Genomic DNA, 9,778 nt, shown 5'->3' on the forward strand with positions numbered 1-9,778 from the left:
TAACTTGAAGTTCCCAAATCTCTCTTAAAATCTGGCCTAAACTATGCTTGAGCATCCTCTTTGCCACTTAAGCCTGTGGATGAGAAAGTAGCTAAATACTGTTTTCTTATATCCAACAGAAGGCACTAAAAACCAAGTGAGTTTTCTACTGTACAAATACAGAGAAAATTTCTCTGTTAGTTGCACTTGGCAGACCAGCTTCAGGGAGTGTAGTAATAACGTGTCTATTTTTGCTCTCCTCCTCATTTGTATGTTGTTTATAGTGTTTTGTAATGTAGAAGTCCAAGGTATAAGAGAAAGTTTGTCTGATTGTTTTTCTTGCACGTAATAGATAAATTGTCTGCTCTGGTGGAACATCGGTGAAGCTAAATATCCTTTATTTTTTACAAATAACTATGTATTGCTATGTAATACATAGTACAAAATTATAAGATAATGTTATGCAACATATATGTTTCTAATAATTCTATATAGAGATAACTAATGGCTAATACCCCAAATTTCTAATTATTTCACTTCTCTTGGGATGGCAACATGAAGCAAGCAAGGTCAATGTCTCAACAGAAAAGAGGGTTCAACAGTACATGGAAGTGGTGTTTGAAGCATCTCGTGTAAAGGCCAACAAAGATTAGTAGAGCTTTAATATTCCTTTCACCCCAGATAAATTGGAGAATAGGATCAGAATTCATTTCTTCCCAGTCCACCACCCATGTGGCTTCTTCTGAAAGAGATGGAACGAGACCTCTTCAGCGGCACTGTTTGTGTTTTATTAGTGCTGGAATCAGCTCCATATCCCAAGTACTTCAAGTACAGGAGCATTTGGAAGTACAGCTGGTCTCATGTCAAAAAAAATGTACCACCTTGAAAAGCTATGCTTATATACTAATCTCTTTGCCACCACATGCAGATTTGAGCTAAACCCAAGACTTTACAGCTGTGTAGCTATGGAAATGACTGTTGCTCATGAGTTCTGCATCTAACCTGTAGGCAGAAAGTGGCTCAGCTCCTAAAGTCTAGAAAAAAGTCACAGTAAATCCCATGATTTGAAAATGTGATACATTCAGAGGCATACTTGCACACTCCAGAAATCCTGCTTCACACATGGTAAAATTAAAGCTGGGGGGAGGTCATATTGTTAAGGTGGGTTGCATATGTGTTTGTGCAAGTGTATTTATGTAAAGTTTTTAGATCCCAAAACTATAGGCCTTGCTCAGGCAAAAATCCAACTGGCTAAACTGAAAATGTTGCCTTATGCAGTCTGCAAAATTGGGCTGGGAGAGCATGTTTGTATGTTCTCTGAGCATGCTAAAGGTCAAGGAACAGGTTGCCAAGACTTAGTTGTGTCTCCCTCCCCAATATGTAGCCAAGGTGCAGGTAAAATTCCCATGGTTTCCAAGAGGCTGCAGAATTTGGCCCACTGGCTATCAAAACAACTCTGAAGAGTGGAGTTCAGCTAAATTATTCCAACACCAGACAAATGGGTCTGCCTAACTAAGCCATAACATTTGAATTATTAATGTTCTCTAATAAAGGGGATAAAGTGTCTGTAGAACAGAGTGTTTCAGAGCTCTGTTAAAGATCATGCCTATTTTAATTTAGAAGTTCAGCTTGAGGAGAGACAATGCTGGCATTGTGTTACAGAGATTTAAAACAAGTCTGTCTTGAGGATTTTCCTCTGTCCTTATCTGTAATAATAGAATTTTAAAAAGAGTCAGAGCAAGAGCAGCAGCACTGGAAAATATCTTTCTCAGAAACTATAGCAGACAGGTCACAACATTTTTAAACAATGATAGTAACATTTATTCTATCAAAGCCATTTTATGTTTTATTTGGAACTCTGGCGCCTTTATTTTTTTAAGCTCTCATAACATGACACTAATTACAGACATCAAGATGCTCTATGGAAGATACCAGGCAAAATCCAGATGCTGCTTCTTTTCCTTTCTCTGCACTCCCACCCCAGCCCTTTTGTGTGCATTACATCATAGCATAGTTTATTTTAAAAGTGCCTCAAAAATGCAATGATAGTAATAGTAGACAGAAGGAAATTTATGGTGAGCACCTCTGGCCTGCAAATTCCTTTACAAAGCACTCCTGCTGTTCATCACAAGACCTTCTTGCTAGCAGAGACTTGAAAATACAGGGGCTAGAAAATACAGTTTGGGTAATGAGTTAAAAAATTTTGGGCTAAAGTAATTCTCATTTTAGGACCATAAGCACATGCTGCTTCTTCTTCCCTGTTTCTTACACCAGATGGAAATGACTAAATCAGTCAGAGGAATGGGGAGAAGGGTTTGTGTTGTTCCCCCTGGGAGACTGAACTGCCACAGTGCATGGGGTCTGGCTGGAGCCTTGCTTGGCTCCGGCACCCCAGTGAACACCCACTGTGCAGGTGTGCAGGGAAACCTCCTGAGAGAGATCCACATTCCAGCTTGTCAGCCAGCCTGGAGAAACACAAAGCAATGCGCAGCCCACGTCTCCCTTGTGTCACAGCTGGCCGCAAGAAGTCATTGCCATGTCATGGGGAGCTGGTGATCTCCACAAAACACCCACAGTAAAATAACCAAGCGCCCTCAGACACTGAGAGCAACACTGAAACTGAAGTATCCTGTGGCTTTTAGAAATATTGATCAGCTGCCTGTATCAGGTGGTAATCCAGCTCTCCAAATTTTTGTTTACCCTTGACCATATGAGCATCTGTAGGCTACATGTGACATTTTGGCTAGGGTACCATCAACCAGGAGAGCATGTGAGCCATGACCCGAACCTCTGCATGCCCCCACGGCATCACAGGGGTTCCCCACAACTCACACCAGGTTCTTCTGAGCCTCGCTGGCACCACTGAAGTGCCCAGCTTTGGTCAGGACAACATGGGCTCGGCACTGCTGTGTGGCACCAGCCCTTGGAGATTTGTGGTAACACATATGCACTGGCCTGCCATGCTGCAAGCCGGGGGGCAGCCTCTTCCTTCACATTTTCCTGCAGACAGAGCTCACAGGATGAAATCCTAGCCCTGTTGAAAGTGTGATCAGAATTTCAGCTGAAATGTTGCAACAAACACATTTGTCCTGCAGAGTAAGCAAATAAAGCGGCAACACTACACCAGTGGAGAACAGGAAGCTTTTGATGACATTGGCTCCAATTTTTTAACCTATTAAGATTTCCATTACCCTCAGGCTCATTGTTCAGCAAAAAGTAAACACCAATAAATCTGAAATAACAAGTGAAACACATGCACTTAAGCAAAAAAATAATCCGAGGAAATGTTCTTTCCTTTAGCACATTAGAAACAGTCAACACAGCAATATCAGAGTGACTATGAAGCTTCTAAAAAACATTCCATCCCTCCAAAACAGGGGTGTCACGAGTCTGCAGAGAAGCAAGACTTAGGTCTTGGTGTCCGGTTTTCGGCTGTTTGAAGGGCCTGGAAAGGCCCGGAGTGGCCTTGGGGCAGCCCGCGTATCAAAGGACGAGAAGAGGCTTCAGTTCTTCTTTCGGTCTTTATGTTTATTAAATGTTTATCTAAAAGATTTTCTTTCGGCCCGACAGAGGTCTGCTCAGCAGCCAGCCATGAGCACACTGTGTCCGCCCTCCGGACAGTCACCTATCTTTATACCCATGGTTACGTGTACAATATTTATCATTTTTCCCCAATACCATTTATTCTTATTGCCCGGTGCACTTTTAGTAATGACCAATCCTAAAGTACCACCATCACCATAGAAGATGGAGGAGAAGAAGAAGAAGAAGAAGGACAGGACACGCCCCAATTCCTCCATCTTACTTCTCTAAACCCCCCTGTACATAAATCCTAAACCCTGTGTCTCACCCTCTAATTAACTAATCTCTTCACCATTCACCTCGGTGAAGTCCTCCTATCCTCATACAGGTGTCGTCTCCCGTGTAGGATCAAAGTCCAGCCACCAGACACTTCTGGCAACATTCCAGGACTCCCAAGCCCCCCAAGGGTGGTCTCGGTGGCTCGGCACCTCAGTCCTGAGGTGCTGAGATCCCACATCTTGGGAAGATCTTATAGGATCTTGGATGCCACTTCCCTAGAACTGTTCAAGGCTAGGTTGGATAGGGCAAATTGGTCAAGTGGGAGGTGTCCCTGCCCATGGCAAGGGTTTGGAACTGGATGATCTTTAAGGTCCCTTCCAACCCAAACAATTCAATGATTCTATGATCCAAAGATCTCAGGGAGAAAGTAGGGAGGATCCATGGTTGGAATTCTGTCATTTATATCTTTCATGCCTGTGTCTGAGATGTTCCTTTCCAGCAGTAATGGCAAGGAGTGAAAGAAATGTGCTGATCTTCCTTGCCCATTCCAGCTCTGTCAGGAGTGGTGGAATCCGCTCACACCTCCATGTCTTCACTGTGCTGTCAAGTGCTTACACTCTACTTCACCAACATGAAAATCATGTGTGTTTAAGTACCACAAAAGTAATTTTTCCAATAGAAGAAAGATTATCCTTTTTGCCACTGTCTTTTAAAATGCCTTGTATACCTTTGAGTAGATCCAAATTCTTCCTTTTACGTTAAGCTGTGGAAGGTTTATTCTACATTTCCATAAGTAGCCATTTTAACTTTTCCATTTTCCTTTTTTAAACAGGAAACCTCCCCACTGCTCCTCCACTTTCTCTAAGCTCTTTGTTTATATTCTACTTCCATTACCAGAATTATTCTTACATTTTTCCATCCCCTATTCTGAACAAACATTTACACTGACTCTGAATGACTCGTATTATATATAAAGGGAAACAACAAAGCAAGAGGGAACAAAAGTAACAACTCTGTGAGAGGATGAAATGTGGCTGCTGCCTCCTTGATAATAGCAGCCATGAAAGGAAACTGCTGGCATCCCTGGCCACAGGACCATGCCAAAAATGCAGAGATGCATCCAACGCAAAGCAGAGTCATGTGAATCACATATGGGCCATGGTTCACTAAAGTAAATTATGTCTTCCAAGGCTCCAAATTCCCCAGAGCATGTCATGATACATGGAAACAGCAGCAATGGGCAGAAAGGAAGGGCTAAAATTCTTTCCCCTCCTTGACAGGAGGTCTTCCTTAAAATCCAACATTCTCCTGTACGTTTACAAGGTAACATGTCCTAATGTGCTAAGCATGAGACCAGAAAACCCCTCCTTTCCCTTCTTCTGCTAACCTTTTTTGACTTTGCCTCTAAATATTCCACCATCATCTCATTAGTAAGGATATGATAATCTATATAAAGAAGGGAAATTCCCACTTCTGTCCATATGTTCTTCATCTTTTTGTAAATTCAAAATACTCTGTTTGCAAAGTCAGTACACATGTAGGGCCTTTTCCACAGATGGTCTCTAGAAACTTATTGCTATCCATGAGAAGCAAGAAAAGAATCTGCTTGGAGGTCCCAAGATGGATTTGGAGGCCTGGTGTTTGAAAAAATGAAATGTTTTTACTTGAAATCTGAATATATTTGTTCTGTAAATCATTCCCTGACAATAAACCCCCACTCTTTTCAGAGCTACTTTTTATTGTAAGCACTTTACAACATAATTTCCAGAGAGAAGACCTTTAAATAAAAGATCATGTGCTAAAATTTTTTGACATAGTTTATGCTTTTATGTGTTATGTTCATTTTTAGCCCAAAACAGTGTTAAAATTGTGATGGATATGTATCTTATAGATCTGATTTTATTTGCATCTTCTGTGCTTTTGTGTTTGTAAAATCTGCTTTACAAATGTCTAGATATTAACTCTACTGAAGCTGTCTTACAACACAGCCTTTTAACTGAACAAAGTTAATCCCACCCACGCATCCTAGAAAAGGAGCACAAAGTTTTTTAAACTCTGGCTCAGTATCTCATCTCTTCTGTGGTGATGAAAATGAATATTGCATCTATGGTGAAGCACGTCAAGCCCTCTGTGGAATTTATTATGCTCTCTGCACCAAATGTTCTACCAGCAGGTCTGCCTTGTGCTATTCAGAACATGTATAATTAGAAAAGAATTTAGCCAACGCTGGAAAAAATGACTGTCCATAACTCATCAGGTTAGAAAGCTGGAAGGCCTGGAGCAGGAAAGAAATGGGTGCAATTTTCAGCTGGAGAGGAAAAACTTATTTTCTTTGCTTTTGTACTGTGAATACCTAATTTATGCGAAAATCATTATCTTCTCTTCAAATAGACAACCACATTATTGGTCCCAGCAGCCACAGGACAGTATCTATGTTCCCATGCGATCCAGAGCACAACCTTTGGATAGCTGGAGGGGCAGCTTTTGCTCAGGAACACGCTGTGCTCTCCTGGGCTGGCTAAGTTCCTGTTGTAACTCCATGGAGAAAGCTCTGGCTTGTGTGGGTCTCCATGTTCTCTTGGGACTGATGCAGATGTGCAGAGTTTTTGGTTTGTTCCCTTCAACAGTGCCCCATAATACTGATAGCAGAAAGCCTTAGTGGTGGCTTTTACATAATAACTTCAGGAATATTCCCCTTTCCCACATTCTTACATGAGGGTGGAGTCAATAGAGACATCTCTACTTGAGTTGTGAGGGAGCCCATATTGTGTCTGTGTTGAACATGAGGGTCCTTCTTCTGAGACAACTAATTCTTCTCCTTGTTCATGATTTCAGGATTTTGGATTCCACTTTTGCCATCTCACAATGTCTAATTTAGCTACTCTTCACATCTAACAGGCTTCTAACAATGAGGAACATAATTTTGCATTTTTCTTTTGTCCTCTTTGTAATGTCTTTCCTGAATATTCCAACCTCATCAAATTCCTTTCTCATTATCAGAACTCAAACATTGATCTCTTCATACCCTTAACCTTCCTATATTCTGATTTCTTTTTGCAAAACCAAGGCCTATTCCTTGGGAAGAGCTGGCTCTCCACAGACAGCCTTCAGACAAAGCTCACTCTTCCAATTTTCTTCCAATTTTCAAATTGGAAACATCTGCATTAACATGGCTGACATGCAAGATAAGGGCTAAGGTTCATTTAAAAAAATGTTTTTATGATTTTCCCAAATAATTTTTTGCTTCTCTTGTAAGTAAAAGTCTTGATTGCTGGTTTTGATGTTGGAGAGTTCCAGGGAAGAGGTTAGTTCATCTGTATTTTAAAAAGTTGACAGGGGCACTGAGATATCCTTTGTCACATTGGCTAAAATATTAATTTTGAGTGTAAGCATACTACTTCTGCCTGTCTCACTAGGGCCAAATCCCTGCTTGCTTCATTTTTCTTGATATTTTTCCCATCAATAGTTTCACTGAACCAAGTGCTCATCATACAAGTCTATCTTCAAGGTTTCAAAGGCACAAGCTTTCTGTGAAGGGGAAAGATTTCTGTGGTAACATCACTTACAGAAACTGGCCAATATAGGGCCTGGGGCTCAGAATTTTTAGTTCATCACGCTGAATTCAGGCCCTGTGTTTGTGACTAAGTGTCTTACTTCTTACATGGCCCAGGAACAGATCACGTCTAGGGAAAGCACGAGGCTAGGGCACACATCACAGGGTGATTCACCCCCATTCACTGGGCTGGTTTCCGAGAAGCAATAGCTTGGGATTTCCTGAGGTAGCAGTTATGCATAGACAATCTCTTTGAAGAGTCACTGGCTGACCTATCCTTAATGAATTGGTCTCATCTCTTGCAGAATTCATTAGCACTTTGGGTCTCTGTGAGGGCCAGCATCCAGGAATCTCTCCTCTGCCTTTGGAACTGCTGCTCACATTGTCACTGGTACTTGTATGAGCACATTGCAGCTGATCATTCCTGCATGTTCTCTGCCAGTTTCAGCATTTTTCAGGGCTCTGGCAGATTCCACCTCTCCCATTGCTTTTCTGAGCTGAAAAGAGCAAGACCTTATAATGCCTCCCTGTAGAGAAGCCTCCAAATGTCTATATTGTCCTTCTCTCTACATTTGCTAAATTATCCATAGTCTTTTTAAGATGCAACAAAATTTTAGGTCCTGGATAAGTACCACTGTAGCAATAAAATAACAGCATACTCCCAGCACACTCCCTTATTGCACATGCTAGGTTTTTCATTCCATCTTTTAGCTGATCAATTTCTCTTGATGCTTTTTTAGCCTTTCTTTTTTTCCCCATTTTAATTTCCCATGAATGTTGTAATCTTCGCTGCAGCGTTGTTCTCGCCTCTCTGCTGGGGCTGTTCTCCATTCTCTGCAGCACAGTCCTTTCTATCTTCTCAGGGGCTCCTCTTGGGCTCTCGACCCACCCCTATTTATTTCAGTTACCTTCACGAGCTACAGCTGCTGCCCAACTAAGGACCCCGCAGCTGCAGCTCGTTTGGAGCAACTCAGACCCACACAGATCCCACAATACAACATATATTCAGGCCCCCACATTTCCCCCCTTTTCTTTTAACAATTATACAATTACAATATTCATACAGGCCTAGCTCTCAGGCTGCCACTGCTCTTGGCTGTCTTAGATACATACATAGAATATATACATATCCCTATAGAGTCCCAGCTCTCAGGCTGCCACAGCTCTCGGCTCTCTTTAGATACATACATAGAATATATACATATCCCTATACAGTCCCAGCTCTCAGGCTGCCACAGCTCTCGGCTCTCTTTAGATACATACATAGAATATATACATATCCCTATACAGTCCCAGCTCTCAGGCTGCCACAGCTCTCGGCTGTCTTTAGATGTTCCAAGGCTCTTTTCTTTAAAGGCCATATTCTTCCAGCTTTCTGCTGCTACAGCACCTTAATTCAAAGGCCATATTATATTCTACAGTCCCAGCTCTCAGGCTGCCACAGCTCTCAGCTGTCCTATCTTCTATAGTCCCAGCTCTCTGGCTGATATTCCAAAATCCCAGCTCTCAGCTGTTCGGGGGATTCCATACCTTCTTTCAAGGTTTGGTTGTGTTTTCTTCATCACACGGGGTCACCAGTTGTTGCAATCTTCGCTGCAGTGTTGTTCTTGCCTCTCTGCTGGGGCTCTTCTCCATTCTCTGCAGCACAATCCTTTCTATCTTCTCAGGGGCTCCTCCTGGGCTCTCGACCCACCCCTATTTATCTCAGTTACCTTCACGAGCTACAGCTGCTGCCCAACTAAGGACCCCGCAGCTGCAGCTCGTTTGGAGCAACTCAGACTCACACAGATCTTACAATACAACATATATTCAGGCCCCCACATTGACACACACAGATCTTACAATACAACATATATTCAGGCCCCCACACATGAAGACACATTTCCTTTATTTTTCTTTCTAATAGTTGTGTGATGGGAGTGGGGAAGATGAAAGACATTGTCTTCTCTTTGTGTCTGCAACTGAAACAGTACCTTAGAATATCAATAAAGGCATAACATAATCAAGACACAGAATTTAAAAGTTTAGCTAACAGATGATCATTAAATATATCTACACCTTAACAATGGGTACTTATGATGTCTCTCTCATTCCTTGCACAGTAAATACGATCATTTCTGTGTACTTAATCAGAACACATTTTAAATCACACTGTATAATATACTTTGTGGCAATGCATGATGGCCAAAATTTATAAAATATTATGCAGTTAAGAAGTTGCAGCTGAACTAACAATATATTCTTCTGGAAGGAGACATTGAATAAATTGGGTTTTGATAGCAAATTAAAGTTCTTCTAAGAGCTTTGCTGCATTCCTCTGCATTCTTCAGACATAACATTTTAAACAATTATTTCCAATTGTAAATAGTCCCCTAAACTTCCATGGTATTAAGAACATAATGTATATCTTACAATAATCAGTTAACATGATGAATACAAACTTGA

The sequence above is a fragment of the Zonotrichia albicollis genome, chromosome 3 (assembly GCF_047830755.1).
Source record: "Zonotrichia albicollis isolate bZonAlb1 chromosome 3, bZonAlb1.hap1, whole genome shotgun sequence".
Taxonomy (NCBI): domain Eukaryota; kingdom Metazoa; phylum Chordata; class Aves; order Passeriformes; family Passerellidae; genus Zonotrichia; species Zonotrichia albicollis.